General features: G+C 42.6%; 1 protein-coding gene across 2 annotated transcripts in view; it reads left to right on the top strand.

The window, feature by feature from the left end:
* PRR16 (proline rich 16) overlaps positions 1-19,401 on the top strand; it is a 529,700-nt gene that overhangs the window by 507,916 nt on the left and 2,383 nt on the right. The gene's annotated exons all lie outside the window — the stretch shown is intronic.

Here is a 19,401-nt window from a genome sequence, read left to right as displayed (position 1 = left end):
TGGAAACAAGCTGGACTAAGTGTATAGCCCTCGATGGAGACTACATTGTTTAACTTGCTTTTTTACAAAACTGTTGAAACCACCACGCAAATAACTGCACTATAATATCTGCCATTTCAGGTTTTAACACACAGAAACTTCATATGAACTGCAAGGTGCAGTTTCCACGTATACCATGTACGGATAGGAATTTTTATTTTACATGTTGGGTGTTTTACTAATTGACAGTCCTGTTACCATTATTTTGTAGCATTTAGCAAATTCATCTGATTTTTGTGTGTTTGTGTGTAATGTCTTGGTTGTCTTTGTTTTATGCTATAGGTTTTTAAGTTAATGCATATTATTATGTAGTTTTTATTATTATCCACCTATATTGCAAGCTGTAAATTCTTAAATAAATAAAATAAATATTAATGTGCTTTTAAAAGCTGTGTTAAGAACCTAACACAGCTTATTAAATAGGCCCTTTTGTAAACTTCTGTGGACTGGGAAAACCCAGGAATCTTTCTCTACCTGGTCTTTACTATTTATTGTAATGAAAAATATCCACATAAAGCTAATTGAAAGCTCCCCTTGTTTTTCTCTGCTTCCTGACAATTCCATGCGGTGGGTGCATTTAAATTCACCACCTGTGTAGATGAAAGGTACATATGAACAGGGTATTCACTGGACAAAAGGATGCCTTAGGCCAACTTTGCTTTCAGTGCTCTCCTTCACTTTTGAACTTATGTGCTTGCAGTTTTGCACTCTGTTTGAAAAGAGTAATAGCCCTACATAGGAAATAGAGAAACACAAAGTCCGGATGTTTGCTTTTTGGATGACTTTCCAGTAACAATTTGTTTAAATTGAAGTGTTCATTATTACTGCTGTTTGAACCACCGAAGCTCTGCAGTAGATCTAACAACTAATGCCTGAGGAAAGAAAGCATATAAACATGTCTGTGGTCACTGGTAGACATGTAAAAAGATAGGGAAGGAACCTGAAAGAGCTAATAGACATAACTAGAAATGGGCACTGGAGATAATTAAGTTTTAAATATTCAAGAGACCAAGACCTTTGCATAAATCAGCTCTTATGCAGCCTAGGAGAAAGAGAGGATTCAATTTTCCTTATCAGCCATGACCTAAATGACTTTACTCTTTGCTTTGCCACTGTAATGTTAGAAAGGTTATGACTAACCCATAACAGTAAATCAGATTGTTTTTGCCATATTTCTCAGGTCAATAGAAAATTAAAACCTTTCTTTTAGCCAGAAAATCTTTTGCAGTATGACATATACTATGGATAAGAGATCAGCCACTGAATTTATAAGTCCTAGGAGGTAGCAGAAGAGTTCACCACCAAACAGTGGTGGAGTCTGTAGCATGCATCCTTTTGAGACTTCTTTTATAAGTAGCTTGAATTTGCAGAATATTTAATGTGCTCAAGTAGGTGCCTAAATTTTTCCCTGTATTAGGGTTGTATTTGTATGTGCTTATTCACAAAATATGTTTTGTACAATTTTTAGGCTCATTCTGGGATTGCTCAAATACATAGTTACAAGTTCAAGTAGGTCATTGTAGGCTCATCTGTATGTAAATAATTAGAATACCAGCCTTTATGTTCACTCTTGCCCCTTAAATCTAGGCAATTTCTTACAGAATTGCTCCCTATAGATGTGGGCAATTCCAAGGACAAAATGGAGATGGGATTAGCTCATACGCGTTGAAAGGCATTTCTGAAATTGGGTGCTCATTTGCATAAGTAAATACAAAGAATACTAACACTTAAATGTTTATGTCCTCACAAAAGTGCCAAACAGGACCCTTAAATGTCATTCTGTAATGTTTTGAGTAAGTGATATTCTCCGGGGTTCTATATATGGTGCCCAAATGTGGGTGCATGTAAATGAATTGGTTAACGAGCTCTTAGCCATCAATAATTGGGTGCCACTTACCAACTATTTGTTAATTGGCACTCATTAAAATGTGCACACCCAACTGGCTGCACGCTATTCTATAAGGCATGGCGCCTAACTCTACCAACTGTGACAAACCTAGCACCTGCACTAGTTTTGCACCTAACAGGATCCTGTGCAGAATTGCTGACCAGATTAATTCTGGTGACCAACTTGAGACTGACCTCCCTTGCCCATATGACCAAAGCAGTGATGATCTGGATCAGGGGTAGGCAGACTGGAAACAGCGTCATCCTGTCCATAAGTCAGCTAGGGCAGCCAAAGATAAGCTAGCTGAGCCTAGAAAACCCAGGCAAAACAGGCAAGGGAAGGCTGCAGTGGAACCAAAGCCCATCCCCCTCTACAGGCTGAAGGGGAGTGGCTTTGGGATGATTAAAGGCAGGCTGAAGCAAGCAGTAGGGGGAGGAGAGAGTGACAAGGCCTGAGTCACTTCAGCAGCCCAGAGCAGAGCAAGAGCCTTGAAACAAGGAAGCAGTGACTAAGGTCCCAGACTTACCTATGCAGGAGGTGACGTCAGAGGAGGGACGGGACCATGTCGGAGGACAGCTCCGAACTCCGAAGCAGTGCAAAGATCGCTGGCATTGCGATCTTGCTGCAGGCTGCTTTGTTAAGGTAAACGCCGGTGCGGGGAGGCCAGGGGGAGAAACGAGATGCTGGGGAGGCCAGAGGGGGAAGCAAGATGCCGGGGGTGGGGTGGGGGGAAGCAAGATGTGGGGGGGGGGGGGGGAAAGCCGGACGCCACGGGGGGAACCAGACAGCAGCACTAACCGGCTGAGGCTCCCCCTCGCCTTCTAAAGCAGGTGCTGCAACGGCCGGCCAGCAAGAGCAGCGCTGCCGCTCCTGCTTTAGGGGGCAAGGGGGGAGGGTCAGCCGAATTGGGAAGCCATTTTTTTTTGTTTTGAATCAAATTAGAATAGATTCACCCGAAGTGAATCAGTGAACCGATTCGAATCGTGAATTGGGCAGCATTACTGTACAAAACAGAGTTTCAGTGTTTCTGTGATGGTTCATACATACATCCTACACATAATACTTGTATCGTGACCTATAATCATTCTAAAACCTACTTACTTAAGCGTTTAATACCAGTATCATGTATTATGTTCATCCGAGATTTACACACCTCAGATAATTCTAGTTATCTGTACTTATTTATCATATTCTCAGCATTTTGGGCATATATTTTGTGTTTACCCTATCATCTTCCTAGTCATGAGTTGCTAGCTATTTCCTCTATTTGTGCTACTCCCCCTGTCTGTTGCTGTATTAATTAAAGTAGTCTGTGAAAAGATGGTCTTTATACCTTTCGTGAATTTTCCGGTGTTCTTTTCTAGTTTTAGTTCCTTCAGTAGGGAGTTCCACCACATTGGAGCCATCACTGAGAACATTTTTGCTCCTGACGCTTTTGTATCAGATGTCTCTGAAGGATGGTATTTCAGCAGGTATTCTTGGCTCAAGTGCAAGGCACATGCTAGTGTATGGTTATTTAGTCTGGTTGTTAGATATTGCGGTTCTGAGAGATGAGTGATTATGTGTTAGTAGCAAGATCTTGAATTTCACTCTGCTTTCAATGGGAAGGCAAAATAGCTCTTTCAGTAGCAGGGTGGCACTTGTCTGCCTCAAATTTCCCAGCATACCAAAAAACCCAGCAATAGATAAATTAATAAAAAGTATAGATAAATATAGATGTCACTCTAAGGGCTTCTTTTACTCCTTAAAGCGCAGAAAAGCAAGCACTAAATTGCTGTGCGCTAGACCTTAATGCCAGCATTGAGCTGGCGTTATTCTAGAAACGTATTGTGCGGTAATTTCGTGCATGCACTAAAAATGCTAGTGCACCTTCGTAAAAGGAGCCCTAAATCTATATCTACGTATATTTATATCTTTAGCCATCAATAGATAGATGATAAATAATGATCTCCACATTTTGCCTTATCAACATATTATTGAAATATACATGATTTACCATTTCTCATGCTTTTCCTTCCAACGAAACAGCCGACTCCTGATATTGTCTACCAAAAAAATGAATGATATTTCAACAGAGATTTCAGTCCTTTGCTACCTCAAAGTTTTCTGGTTTCACAGTTGCATGTGACAGACCCCAGGTTATACTGCCAGCCAGAAATTCAAAGAATCCCAAACTGATGAATAAAGATGAATAGATATATTTGAATTTTTGCAACTTATTCACATCCTGGTACTTAATGGAGGCAATTTCAAAGATTTTACCCAGGTAACTAAGTACTTATCTAGATAAAAGCAGGACTTCAATATTTCCCTCCCTCTCCATGAGGTAAAAGTATTGATGCTGTTTCTCGGAGCAATTTTCTGCATTCTCCAAAGAAGCAGGGCAGGGAGAGAAGTTGTCAGATAATGTCAGGAATTTCATTTTGAAATCTCTGTACATGATACGCTACACCTGCCACTAGCTGGCCCTACATTATCAAAGCGAAACTCTATGAGAGTTGTCCTTTGATAGTGTGCTTCCAAGCAATGTTCCCATCTTGAAACATTTCCTATGTTGACCACTTTATGGAAATCTTATTCTACTAGAATTGTAATATTTCTTTCAAACAGCCTAGTTAAAGTGCATGTTCAAAATCTATTCTTTGAATCCTTTTTCTATAAATTCTAAAATTTCTAGAATTGATTGGGTTTCTTAATAAGAGGGCAAGACGAGCCTGTTGAGAGTGGAAATTTACTATGCCAATCTAGCTGGGCAACAGAGAAAAAGAGAGGTGCCATGAATCAAGGGAGAAAAAAAAAGTTCCTCAAGACTTTTATCTTTCTGCTGCCAGAGAGAAACTCTGCCTGTAGGTTGAAGAACTGAATGGAAGCGGATAATCAACAGGAGAGAAAAAGGATGTGCAGTCAGATATTGAAGACTTAAAAAGATTTGACTTAGGCTCTCCTTTACTAAACCACAATAGAGGTTTCTTCTGTCACCCAGAGCACTAAATGCTCTGCCACTGCTCCGATACTCATAGGAATTCTATGAGCTTTGGAGCAGTGTCAGAGAATTTAGCACTCTGGGCTGTGGTAGAAACCTCTACAATGGCTTAGTACAAGGGGGGAGGTAGTAATCTGAAGGATTCAAGGAATCCACAGGTGTGAGAGAGTAAGTGCAGTGTCTTTACAGATTCTTAGAGTTGAAATTTTATCAGAAACTCAATCCAAGAGGAATAAAGAAGAGTGACTGATGAAGACAAGAGGATCCACATTTGAGAAGAGTAGCGGTGAAAGGCGAGATAAGGAAAAGAGAATATACAAGAAGAACTAGTGAGTTTGATTCCCAGACTCTGAAACTGTATTTTCTTTTTTAATGTTGCCTTTTTCCATTTTTCCTCTCCATGGTCTGTTTATGAAGTAACAGACTACCTGGTTTGTTTGTTGTTTTTTTAACACATAGCAGTTTATCCTCTATAATAAAACCCTAAGCGTACATGCGCACTTAGGATGGCGTGTTCCCTGCGACTGTGGTCTCTGGGTCCGTGCCGAATTCCATTTTCGAATACGGAGGCAGGGAACACGCTGGCGACTCCCCCCTCCTGCCCACACTCACCAACCACTGCCACCGCTGCTGCTCCTCTTCAAAGCAGCCTGCTGAGGTTCGCCGGCCGGCTGTAGCGAACCTCGCAGGTCGCTCTCCACCTCGGTAGGATGTTCCCTCTGACGCGAAGGGGGCCACGGAGCAGGCAGTCATGGTACGACAGGGGGAAAGGGGGCTGCTTTGGGGGGAGGGGTGTGCTGGGGCAGACAGCAATCATGTATCCCATGCTGGTAAGAAGTGGAGGGGGAGAGGGAAAGGGGGCTGCTTTGGGTAGAGGAGTGTGCTGGTGGGCAGACAGCAATCATGCTTTGCTCTAGGAAGGGGGGAACAGGGAACAGAAGGGGGGCCACAGAGAGACAGGCAGGCATGGCGTAACAGAGAAATACAGGCAGGCAGGGGACCAGGGAGACAGACAGAAAGACAGACACAGGGGGGCCAGGAGAGACACAGACAGAAAGAATGGCAAACAGACAGTGTCCAAGGAGAGAGAAAGAAAAAAACAGACAGACAGACATCTACTCTAGCACCCATTAATGTAACGGGCTTAAACACTAGTGATGTAAATAATCAGCTGGTGGTGATCAGGTTTTTTTGACTGCTGCTGGTTTAATGCCTGGATATTTAGTACTGGGCCATGTTCAGGCACAGGCATTCAATATCTGGTTAAGTGCTATACCTCGTGCAGTTATGAGTGTGATATTCAACACATAACTGTCTAAGTGAAACTAGACAAAGATAGGACTTCTCGGTCAGTAGGCGTGAAGGACCCTAGGCATCAGAAATGTATGCCTGTAAAACCCTGACCTACATTCCCGGTGCCTAGGGTCCTTGGGAGTCACAATTCTGGAAGCAGCGCCTGTCGGTGATTGGCACAGGGCAGGCACCACTTACAGAATCTGGGCCATACTTCCCAAGGATGGCCCGGATTCACACAAATAAGATTTTTTGTTCCCAGAGTCCTTTGAACTAAAATCAAAGCCATAGATGTACATTTCTAGTTGAAGTTATCCCAGTCTGTTTTGGGCTGTGAAGGGCTTTACAGAGCAGTGGACTTATTCCCTTGTCAAGCAGTTTTCAAAAGTGAGAGTAAATCCTTGTTCAGCGCCATTTTTCTCCTGACATAAGGAGTAATGGTTGTAATCTATTTATGCCTGATCCTGTCATGATACAGGATCAGGCAAAACTTTTAGGACAGGCTTTAATACTCTGGATAAGGAAAAGTACGTACTTAAAACTTCTGTTTCAGCAGTCTGCCAAATACTAGGATGAATATAATCTATATTCAGTCCATAATGCTCAAAATTCTGGTTACAGATATGAAAATACTTCAATCAAGTATCTTTATGTTTCCTCATATATAACAAGGATAGAAATGGCAACCGCCACTACATAATCTTGAATGACAACTAAACTTACCTGTCTCCTACGCTACAAAACTGCATGTTTCAAAATGCCTCCCCCTATCTTGTTTTTTTATTAAAGCTTCACTGTATTTCATGCATTGAAACAGAGAAAATAAAACAGAAAATGATAGTAGAAAAAGACCAGATGACCCACTCAGTCTGCCGTATGGACTAATTTCTGCCTAGATACATGTGTATAGTTAAAAATTGTGATAAATTAGCATTTTATTTTCTGCACAAATAAAAGAAATGGGAGAGGAAAGAGTGGGGAGAAATCTTTTTTTCAGTGAGCCTTTAGTAATATTTGCTTCCCTAGCTCTTTAAATTCCAAGGTATGATACACTGAAGATAATGTTTCAGGTCAAACATATAATTTAGAGCTCATTTTCAAAAAAGATAAATGTCCAAAAGACAGTATAAACCAGCACGTGGACATCTTACTAGTCAAAATGTCCAAGTGGGCATTCTCAAAACAGACTTTCTAAATGTATTTCTGATCATTTTGTCTCCAGTGCATCTAAATCTTAAAGGAGCATGTAAGAGGCATGTTTTGGGTGGGCTTAGGGCGGGCTTAGGACTTAGATGCTTAGCAGGCATAATCAAACCTTTAACAAAATGTCCTGGGCTTTTTTTTAGACATTTAGGGCCTGTTTTAAAAAGCTGCGCTAGCGGCTGCAGCACGGTAATGGCCCCGAAGCCCATAGAGATTTAAAGGGCTTCGGGGCTGTTGCCACACAGCAGCTGCTAGCGCAGCTTTGTAAGACAGGCTCTTAATAATATTAATAATAACTTTATTTTCTATACCGCCAACACCCCAAAGAGTTCTAGGCAGTTTAGAAGGTAAGAAGACTGGACATTCAAAGATGAAATACAAATTTATAAAAAACACAGATGCAGTACATAGTTTTTAATCAAGGAGAAATTTTTTAAACAGGTAGGTCTTAACTAGTTTCCTGAAAGAGCAATATGATGAAGCTTGATGGATCATATCGTCTAACCAGGGTTGGACTTTACCTGCCAAAGTTCTATCAAAAAAAACTTCTTGTAGTGACAATTTTTAGGATTCGGAAAAGAAAATAGATGAGTATGGCGAGTAGTGCTGCCCGATTCAGGAAAAAAATTTTTAATTCGATTCAGCCTATTGAATTGGTGATTCGATTCGATTTTCCTGCCCAATTGGATGTTTTTTCAAACATCCTGGTGGGTTTATTTTATAGCCTCTTTATCCCCTTTGCCTTCTCCCAACCACACTGGTGCTGTGGAGTAAACAAAATAAACAAACAAAAAAGACTTTTCCTCTGTCTGTTAAATCCTGGCTCACATTTGCGGTCTAACATCAGCTCTGGCAGGATACACGTTTCAAATCTGACATATTGTAATCATAAAACAGAAAATAGAATTAGTTTTTCTACCTTTTGTTGTCTGGTCATTATTCAAATCTTGTTGGTCCCAGGCTCTGGTTGTCTTCTGATAAGTTGCTTGCCAGGGTCTCCTTCTTTCTTCTTTCCCCATGTTAACCATCCATCTGCCATCTCTGTCCTCCCCTTCCATTTCCCTTCCCTCCCCCGGAGGTCTGGTATCTTTCCTTTTTTTCATCTCTCCCCACAGATCCACCTTTTCTTAATGACCCTTTCATCCAGCATCTCTCCCTCCTTCCCTACACCCCAGGGTCCACCATATCTCCCTTTCTTTTCCCAACTACCCTCCTATCCAGTATCTCTATCCCCCCTCCATACCATCACTTGTGTCCAACTTCTCTCCCTTTCTGTTCCTTCCCTCCCTAAATCCCATTGTCCATCATCTCTCTCCCTCTCCTCTAATTTTAGACCCATTATTTCTCTCTCCCCCAAAGTCCAGCATATGCACATCTCTTTGAAAACCCCCCTTCCCTCCCTCCCTCCGTGTACTTCTACACCAGGGCCCCCCTCCCCTGAAGGTCTGTCCCCCTTGAAGGCCTGCACCCCACCCCTGAAGGCCTGCCTGTCCCCCTGAAGGCCTGTGCCACCATTCCTGAAGGCCTGTTTCCCCCTTGAAGGCCGTCCCCCCCTTGAAGGCCTGTCTTCCCCCTTAAAAGACTGTCCCCCCCATTAAAGGCCTGCCTCCCACCCCTGAAGGCCTGCCTGTCCCCCTGAAGGCCTGTGCCACCATCCTTGAAGGTCTGTCCCCCCTTTGAAGGCCTGCCTGTCCCCCCTGAAGGCCTGTCTCCCCCTTGAAGGCCTGTTCCCCCCTTGAAGGCCTGCATCCTCACCCTGAAGGCCTGCCTGCCTGTCCCCCCTGAAGGCCTTCCCCCCCAACTTCACCCCCCAAAGGAATGCACCCCCCCCCGGAAGGCTTGCATGTTCCCCTTGGCCTCACACTGGTGTCCAGCTTCCCCCCTGGCCTCCCCGCACCATTTACCTTATAAGAGCAGTCTGCAGAGAAGATCGCGGTGCTAGCAATCTTTGCAAACTGCTTCGGAGCTGTTTTCTCTGCCGCGGTCCCGCCCCCATCTCTGATGTCAGAGGCAGCATTGCAGCGGAGGAAACAGCTCTGAAGCAGTTTGCAAAGATCGCTAGCACCGTGATCTTCTCTGCAGGCTGCTCCTATAAGGTAAATGGTGCGGGGAGGCCAGGGGGGAAGCCGGACACTAGGGGGTAAGCCGGACACTAGCACTTCCCGACTGACCCTCCCCCCTCGTCCTCTAAAACAGGTGCAACAGCGGCCGGCCAGCAAGAGCAGCGCTGCTGCCCCTGCTTTAGGAGGCGAGGTGGGAGGGTCAGCCAAATCGGGAAGCTGATTTTTTTTGCGTGTTTTAATTCGATTTGAATCGATTCACCTGAAGTGAATCGGTGAACCGATTCGAATCAGCACTAATGGCGAGTAAGCTTAACTGATCTTTGCCATTCAAAACTAAATACTCTTTTCAGCTACACTGACAAAATAACAGATTTAGGAAGTTGGGCTGAAAACTTTTAAGTACCCCTTCCTACATCTCCACAGCAGAGCAGAAGGGCTCTCTAAGGGTTATTGTAGAGACACATCACATTAAAGTTCCCGGCAGATGTCACTATAACTTGCTTATATTGTATGATGAGCCCTTCAAAACCTACTGCACCTACATAAAGATGACACCTATAGGCATAAGGGCTATTGTTATGGTGTGCAGGTTTACTTTACAGGACATTAAGCGAACAGGCTATGGACGTTTTAGGTTAGGTAGGGAACACTTACAGGTCCGCGGGAGCGGACTGCCGGGCACGATGGACCCCTGGTCTGACCCGGCAGAGGCAATTCTTATGTTCTTATGTTGTCACAATAAGTTTTGGGTGGGTTCTGGCGGACTCACCATACAATATAAGCAAGTTATAGTAACATCTATACTTGATACTTTTAATATGACATTCTCTGCAGTGATCCTTAGAGTGCCCTTCTGCTGTGCTCAGGAATGCTCAGCTGTCTATGAACAGCTTTCTAAGAATGCTAGCTGCTTGAACGTCTGAAAAGATTGCTTTTGCACATTTTTCATGTGGACGTACTTATATTTGAGAATGGCCAAAAAGGACAGATGTGCTAAGGACCAAAACGACTGCATAGGTCATTCTAAAAAAAAAAAAAAAAAGAGAGATTGACATCTTGCTGTTTTGAGAATGGATGTTTTCTCTACTGGATTTCCAGACATTTTTCCCAAACTCAGCCTTAGACATCCTATTGAAAATGCCGCTCCTTCTCTGTGGGCCATTGTTGAAAAATCAGATCCATGAATGCTGGTTAATATGATGGGAGGCCATTCACCAAAGGGTGCTGCTATAGTCACAGAATGTGAGGAGGAACTTGAATAATCCTTTTAGAAATAGATCATGCAAGACCCAATTTATTAATTTATTTTCCATACACAGAAAAGAAAAAGGACAAATTAATGTTGTGCTTGGGTCATTGATACCATAGACTTATGAAGCCATAATTTGTGGTACCTTATTACATGTTAAACTTTCTTTGGATCATTATAAAAGCCGGCTTTTCTTAATAATTTCGGGAATAGCCATGCAGAGGATTACACGCAATTGGAAGAGTTACGATTGACTTAATTATACTTTTTGGTGGGCAAACTTATGTTGCAGTTACAAATATGAAAGAATGAAAGCTGAATTTTTGGGATATAGTAATGCATTTAGAAGGGTGTGGAGACCGTTGACATCATTTGTTGAATCACATTAGTTGTCATGTACCATTTTTCTTTTTAGTTAATTTCCTTACACATCCAGGGTGGGAGGGAGGGAGGTGGGAAGGCATCATTGTTTCTTGAATTTAGTTTATTGAAATTCTATATGTGGTTATACTTTTATGGATGAATGGGAGTAAGTGGGGGGGGGGAGGAAATGATTGTTTTCAGAATGTTGGTATATTTAAAGTGCTTTTCCTGATTTGTTTATGTTTAAAATTTTTGCAGTGCACTGTTAATATTCGAAAATTAATAAAGATTTAAAAATAGAAAAGAAAAAGGCCTGATTACCTGGCCCCAGGGCAGGCTTAACCAATAGGCCAAGTAGGCACATGCCTATGGCCCAAAATGTTCAGGGGGGCCCGATGAAGGAGGGCATCAACATTGTTTTTTCCAAACGGCGATGGGCCCCTCCAGCATCGATCAGCAACGCAGGCCCCCCTGATCGGCAATGCGGGCTCCACCTCGATCGGCAACACGACTGCCCCCCCATCGACAGAAAGTATGACAAGCAATGCGGGTGAGGCAACGGGAACTGTAATTGTGCAAGCGGTGCTGCTTGCCCAAAGCTTCCCTCTGACGCAGCTTCCTTTTTCCACCTCAGCGCATGGTGGGCAGGGAGCCCAGTGTACTTGTGTGCCTAGGGGCCCTTGATGAATTAATCCTGCCCTGCCTGGCCCGTAGTGTGTAATAATATACAATATGGTATTACCACAGAACTGCTGCTGAATAAACCACATATAGCAAACTGTGGACCAACAAATGTGTGTCGAAAAGAGGTTTTATAATTTGACAGCCACCTAAATTGATCACAAAATCTACTTTTGTAGATATGCATCTGTGCATCATAACCAAGTTTTGTTCTAAATGCAACCAATATTTTATTGCATGAGGTTGATGATTGGATTTAAGAATTAGGTAAAAGTAAATCAAAGATCCCACAAGTCAAGTTGTTTTTCTTTTTTCTTTTGCACAACTTTCATTCAGTAAGTTTCAGTATAGTGCGTTTTTTTAGCACCAGCCATGGTAGTAATAGCTCCTACACTCATAGGAATTCTATGAGTGTCAGAGATGTTACCTCTGCAGCCAACGCTAAAAACCACGCTACGCTTTTGTAAAAGGGTGGAGGTAATTATGAGGCATAAGAAAGATACAATGTATTAAAATTGCAAACTGACATGCAGGCATTTTTGCACTTTCATTGTCTCACTTTAGCACAGGACTTAAACGTGGCCCAATGGGATTGATTATATTCTAGGACAGTGTTTTTCAATGCATGCCTCAGCGGCTTCACCTTGAGAGCTCTGGGGCAGCCCTCATTTTTTTCTGCTACGCTGCCTCTCTACCCAGGCTCAAGATAGAAAGAGTAAAGGGAATGGTGCAAGAACTGCATGCAAAAAGACAAAGCATGTCTCAATAGACAAAAGAGAATGCATTTAGAAATGCTTGCAACCTTGAGGATAGCCCCAATTGAAGTTTGAAAGTGGGTTGATGGGGATGGATGTCATTGACATGCATTGTCAGTAGTGTCATGGCCCCACTTAGGAAGAGAGCAGCTCCCTCCACCCCATGGAGTCCATCAATCAAACACATCCAGCCAATAGGATATATCTTTACTCCTGCAGCCCATTGGTCAGATACTCCAGCCAATTGCAATAGAGGGAAGTGGGAGCAGTAATTGGGGTACAGAAACACTTCCTTTACGCCTTCCTTTGCTGCCCTACTGCATGGAGATTTCAGCTCCAAATTTAATAAAGTATAGCAAAAATATTGGGGTTGCCCAAGCACCCACAGAGCTGTTTTCTATGCCTGGAGTAGAGGGGGGTCTCATAGGAGCTAACTTTTCAAAATGATTTGAGATGCTAAATCCAACAGAAATTACCACTTCCTGGATATCATCAAGAAGTTTGTTCAAGGAAGTGTTCACGATTCAAATAGGCGGTACTGGGATTACTTGGAGGAACTCGATGCAGGCAAATATTAGGACATTAGATGACGTTATGTCTAATGGAAAACTGCTTGATTTTTCATAACTGCAGCGGTCATTTGGCATTTTAAAATCTCAACAATATAGGTGGTTGCAGTTGAAGCAGGCTATTCAGAGTGGGTTCCCTGAATGGAAAAATTTAAAAACTTATTTCAGCTTGCAGATCCTTTGCCGCTTGCTGTCAAGGAGTTTATAGCCGCTGTGCCTGGCTCAGGCTCCACTGTGTGGGTTTTTTCCTGCTTCTATTCCCCAGCATAAGATGAAGACTACCATGAACAGCATTTTTTAAAGATAAGTGTGATTGGGTTTTGCTATTGTTTAAACATAATTGAAGTCTGTATTATATTTTTCCACTTATCTTGGAGTTTTTGACCAAGGATGTGTCTGCCTGCCTGCCTGCCTCAAAGTTGGTATTTTCGAGAGGGGCTTGTCTATTTGGGCAATGTTTTTGTATCCCTTTTAGACACAGGTCTTTTCTGTGCATGAATGCCAATAGTGCGGGGTTCACTTGGATGTAGTATATGAGTATTGATTTTTTGACATCCTTTCTTGTGTGGGAGTTTTTTGTAAAAACCTTTCACATATTCACATACATTCACCCACATACAAACTTTCAAAAATGAACCATTGCAACTACTTATCCATCCATCCCTTATCTATTCAGACTAGAGTAGGATTCCCAGATGTCCGGATTTACCCAGACATGTCCTCATTTTAGAGGACGGTCCAGGTGTCCAGATGGATTTAGAAAACCCATACTTTGTCTGGGCTTTGGATGGCCCCAGCTCTGCCAGAGCTTGGGGCTGCATCTGGAGGGCTTCTGAGCATGTGCAGATGTGGTACAATGACATCACATCCGCACATGCTCAGAGGCCTTCCAGACAAGGCTCCGAGCTCTGGGAAGAAGAGATGAGGTTTGTGTGGGGTGGAAGATGGTGGCACAGGGGGCAAAACATGGCGGGGTCATGTGCCCTCTTTTTTTCCATAAAAATATGGTAACGCTAGACTAGAGTTGGGCTGTTGTTTGCAACAACATAGGAACTGTTGGAGGAACTAGTGGAGGAGTGGCCTAGCAATTAGAGCAACTGCCTCAGCATTCTGAGGTTGTGAGCTCAATTCCCACCGCAGCTCCTTGTGACTCTGGACAAGTAACTTAACACTTCATTGCCCAAAGTACCTGTCTAAAATATGTAACTGCTTTGATTGTGTAAACCACACAGAAAAAGCAGTATACAAGTCCAACCCCCCTTTAACTAAATACCTTATGCTTGCTTAGGCTTCCGTAGCTGGTGTCATGATTTTTGCAGTTTTCCAGGTCTCACTGCATCTGGGAAGGTAGAACCGACATTTCAGCCATCATGCTGTGGCTTTCTTCTGAATACGCTGTGAAGTCTGCAGTTTGTCTTTATATATAGCGGTTCCTCAAACCTGATTGGCTGGGGCTTGAGGTGAATGAGGCAGGAAAGTACATTGGTCATGAATTAGAATCTTGGCAGGAGAGTCCGCCATTCACAAATTGGAATTTTGGTGGGAAAGTCCGTTGGTCAAAACTTTGAATTTTAAAGATGTTCTCCCCATAAAGCTAGGTTATGTTCTCTTAGGCTTCTGCAGCTAGCATCATGATTATTTCAAGACACAGCAAGATACAGAAAACAGCATTGCTCCCGGACTGAAAATGAAGACTAAACAAAACAAACAATGCTTCAAATGACACACGAACAAAACAAACTTAACTCAAATACCATAAGAATCTCCCTGTAACACTAAATGATACCCCATTGTCTTTCAGTAAAGATACAGCAAAGATACACAAAACAACTAAAATCTATAACTATTGGCTTAATTATATATATGATGCACAAAATTATTCATGCTAATATGGGTGCATACCAAATTTGTATGCACAATTTAAGTGATTAATGAGCTAATTAGTGCCTATAATTGGGTGCTAATTATCAGTGCTAATTGGAATTCATTTCAACTTGCACATACATATTTATAGTAGGCACTAGGATCTGTGAATAAATTTTACACATGGATCAGAGAAGGAGACACAGCTATGGGAGGGGCAGGAGAGGATTGGGAGTGTTCCTGGAAATGTGGAGTTTTATGAAATAAGGGAGGTATGGGAATTTGTATCAGGTTTTATTTATTATTTATTAAACTTGATATACTGCCTTAGTTGCATAATGTATATATAGGGTTACCAGTTGTTCAGGAAAACCCGGACATGTCCTCTTTTTAGAGGACTGTACAGATTCTCAGATGGACTTTCCAAAACTCAGCAGAATGTCTGGGTTTTGGAAAGCCCTGCACTCCTGCTGCATCTGGAAAGCCTTCAACAAGCATGCACAGATATCACATGCATCTGCGCATGCTGGAGGCTTTCCAGATAAGGCTGAAGGTTGGAAAAAAAGAGATGCAGCTTTTGGGGACGGGGCTAGAGGTAGAACAGGATGGTGCTTGAGGCGGAATGGGGCAAGGCCATGCAAATGGATTTCTCCATCTTCAAATATGATAACCCTGCATATATAAAATTTTGGCCTAAATTCTTACAGCTCTCATGTCATACTAAAGGGTGATCAGTATTACTCTGCAACAAATCAGAAATATTCTTCCACCATAGGCAAAGAAAACAACCATGCTATCAAGTCATAGATCAAGCACAGAAAATTTTACTTGTGTGACCTGGAAGAAGGAACATCCAGTGAAATCATCAAGTTTGCAGATGACACAAAGCTATGCCGGGCAATCAGATTGCAGAAGGACAGCGAGGAACTCCAGAGTAACTTGAATCAATTGGAGAAGTGGGCAGATAAATGGCAGATGAATTTTAATGTGGAAAAATGCAAAGTGATGCATTTAGGCAGAAAAAATAAAGATCACAAGTATAGTATGTCAGGTGTAACTCTGGGAAAGACCGAACAGGAAAAGGACCTGGGTGTACTGATAGATAGGACCCTGAAATCGTCGGTGCAGCGAAGAAAGCAAATAGAATGCTAGGCCTGATAAAGAAGGGAATTATGAGTAGATCAGAGAATATTATAATACCGCTCTACAGAGCCATGGTCAGACCACACCTGGAATACTGCATCCAGCATTGGTCTCCATACCTAAAGAAGGATATAAAACTGCTAGAGAGGGTGCAGAGACGAGCAACGAAGCTAGTGAAAGGTATGGAGAACCTGGACTACGAGGAACGACTTAGGAGACTGGGGTTGTTCTCCCTTGAGAAGAGGAGACTGCGAGGGGATTTGATCGAGACTTTCAAAATACTGAAAGGATTCGACAAAATGGAGCAGGGAAAGCAGTTATTTACAATGTCCAATGTGACATGGACAAGAGGACATAGACTGAAGCTGAGGGGGGGGGGACAAGTCTGACGAATATCAGGAAGTTCTGTTTCATGCAGCGAGTGGTGGACACCTGGAATGCTCTCCCAGAGGAAGTAATTGCAGAATCCACCGTTCTAGGATTTAAGGGTAGACTAGATGCACATCTCCTTAAGAGTGGCATAGAGTAATACGGGTAAGGGTAAATTAGATGCACATCTCCCTTGAGAAGCATACAGTGATATGGGGACTAAAACTATGCCAGGGTACACCTGGTGGGGCCTCCGCATGTGCTATCACCGGACTTGATGGACCCAGGGTCTGATCCGGAGATGGCAATTCTTATGTTCTTATGTCTTAAATGCACAATAAATTGAAAAGGAAAATGCACGCTCACTGTCCAATTCTGTATGATTCACAAGAACTGATTAGTGTAAGATACTTACTGGGAAAGTCTTTTACAATAAAAGACTTTCCCAGGAAGTATCTTCTCTAGCCTTGAACCAAGAGGTAGAGTGATGCATCTAATCTTGTATAGTAGAATCATTGGTAACCAGGATTCTCCTTGTAGAATGAGGAGGGGTAATTGGGGTCCCATGATGCCTCAGTAGCACTGCCTCTGGAATTATAATTTAGCATACACATTTTCATGATACTTTCACTAAGAAAATTAGACACCAAATAGATATGATCAAAGAGCCACATAGGACCTCATAGGCTCCTGGAACTGGATGCTTGGGTCTTAGTTTCCCAGTGTTTATTGATAAGAGGTATGGAAAACTTTACATACGCCGACAGGTTGAAAATGCTGGGGCTGTTCTCCCTGGAGAAGAGGAGACTTAGAGGAGACATGATAGAAGCCTTCAAGATCCTGAAGGGCATAGAGAAAGTGGATAAGGACAGATTCTTCAAACTGCGAGGAACCACGAGCACCAGGAGTCACTCGGAGAAATTGAAAGGGGACAGGTTTAGAACCAATGTTAGGAAGTTCTTTTTTACCCAGAGGGTGGTGGACGCATGGCATGCTCTTCCGGAGGTTGTAATAGGCGAGAGCACAGTAAAGGGGTTTAAGGAAGGTTTGGATAGGTACCTAAAGGATAAAGGGATTGAGGGGTACAGATAGCAGAAGAGGTAGGTTATAGAAGTAGAGGTAGATTATAATGGTCAAGAATTCACTTCACAGGTCAAGGACCTGGTGGGCCGCCGCGGGAGCGGGCCGCTGGGCGAGATGGACCTCTGGTCTGACCCAGTGGAGGCAACTTCTTATGTTCTTATCCATGCTGAAAATACAATGGTTGATATTCAGCCAGCCAGTCAGCTTTATTCAGATATTCAGTGCCAGGCCAAATTGACTATTCGAGCATACAGGGGTGGCTAAGACATGGCCAGTTAACTGTGATATTCAGCACTTAACAGCTATGATGAACCACATAAAAACAGAACTGTGTTTTATGTGATCCTATTTAAGTGGTTACTTTAGCTGGTTAAGGACTGAATATTGGCACTTAGGGGGGAACTCATTAAAAAGTGCTACCAGATTTATGTGCACTAAATACTAAATATCAGTTGTCAATGGCTGATATTATAACCTCAGAAATACCAATGATTTACTTAAATCCACTTATTCTAAGGAATTCATATATTATTCAACTCTTCCGCCTTCGTTCTTTAAATGATATATACTCTGTTTTGCCACAAGACCTCAGAAATACCACTCCTCCGCCCCACTCCGGGTGTCATTCTCCAGGGAGATTCATGTGTTAGCTCCTCACCGGTCTAGGCTCTTATTTATTTTATTTTTTTTTCTTTTTAGTTTTATAATTTTGCTTATCTTAGTAATAGTCGACTGCTATTTATCTTTCAGTAGACTAAGCGGTTGGACCCGACATGTTTTGCCCTAGCTTCATCAGGGATCCACTCTGCAATAAATCATATCACAGTAGTTAAAATCTCTTCAATATACCCCATTACCATAAGACAAAAACCATCCACCTCTCACCACACTACTCCTTACCATAGCCGCTAACATCCAACCCACACATACTCTTTTATTTGTAAGATGGTGGCGGCGTTTTGGTGCTCATTATTTATAGTTTAACAACTGAGGCCTGTGGTCTTGTGGCAAAACAGAATATATATCATTTAAAGAACAAAGGGGGAAGAGTTGAAGAATATACGCTAAATACTAAAGGCACCCATAAGAATATAATGGGCATCTTTAGCATTTAGCGCATGCTAATCATTGCCATACGCTAACACAGTAACACCCTTTGATGAAGTACCCCTTTTACTAGCTAAGTGCCCGGAATACCACAAAGTGTCTGGTTTCAGCTTAGGTACTAACCGAGCATTTTCAGCACTATTGGGTTCTTGTACTGTGCAACATTTTCTGTCATAGTTTTCAAGTGCTGTTTTTTCTGCCTGCTATGTTTTTATGCTTACTCTGATCCTGGTTGTATGTTCCCTTTGCAATTGTTAATAAAGACAATTAAAAAAAAAAAGAATATGTTAGCTCTAGACCAGTGTCTTGCAATCTTTCCGGCTGGCGGCACACTAAATCCAGTGCCCCAGCTAGAAGGCACCCGGAAGTGCACGGACATCAATGTGATGACATCATGTGCGTATGTGATGTAATCACATCGACGTTCATGCATGCGCAGAGGCCCATCTGGCCGCGACCCGCTTCATTGGAGAGATCAAGGACTTGCGGGGAGAGGAGGAGAGACACCAGCCAGGAGGAGAGTCATCTGCTCCAGCTGACTCCCTACAGAACGTGCTTCTCATCATGAGAGGCACATCCTGTAAGCAGTCAGCCAGTCTGGATGACTTTCCTCCTCGCCAGTGTGTCGTGGCACACCTGAAATCTCAGGAGGCACACTGATATGCCACGGCACACAGTTTGCGATACACTGCTCTAAACGAATGATTTATTTATTTAGGTAGCTCTAGATGAATAATTTATTTAAAAAAT

The sequence above is a fragment of the Geotrypetes seraphini genome, chromosome 1, assembly GCF_902459505.1.
Source record: "Geotrypetes seraphini chromosome 1, aGeoSer1.1, whole genome shotgun sequence".
NCBI lineage: Eukaryota > Metazoa > Chordata > Amphibia > Gymnophiona > Dermophiidae > Geotrypetes > Geotrypetes seraphini.
Note: the sequence above shows the minus strand (reverse complement) of the source record. Positions and strands in the feature narration are given on the sequence as shown.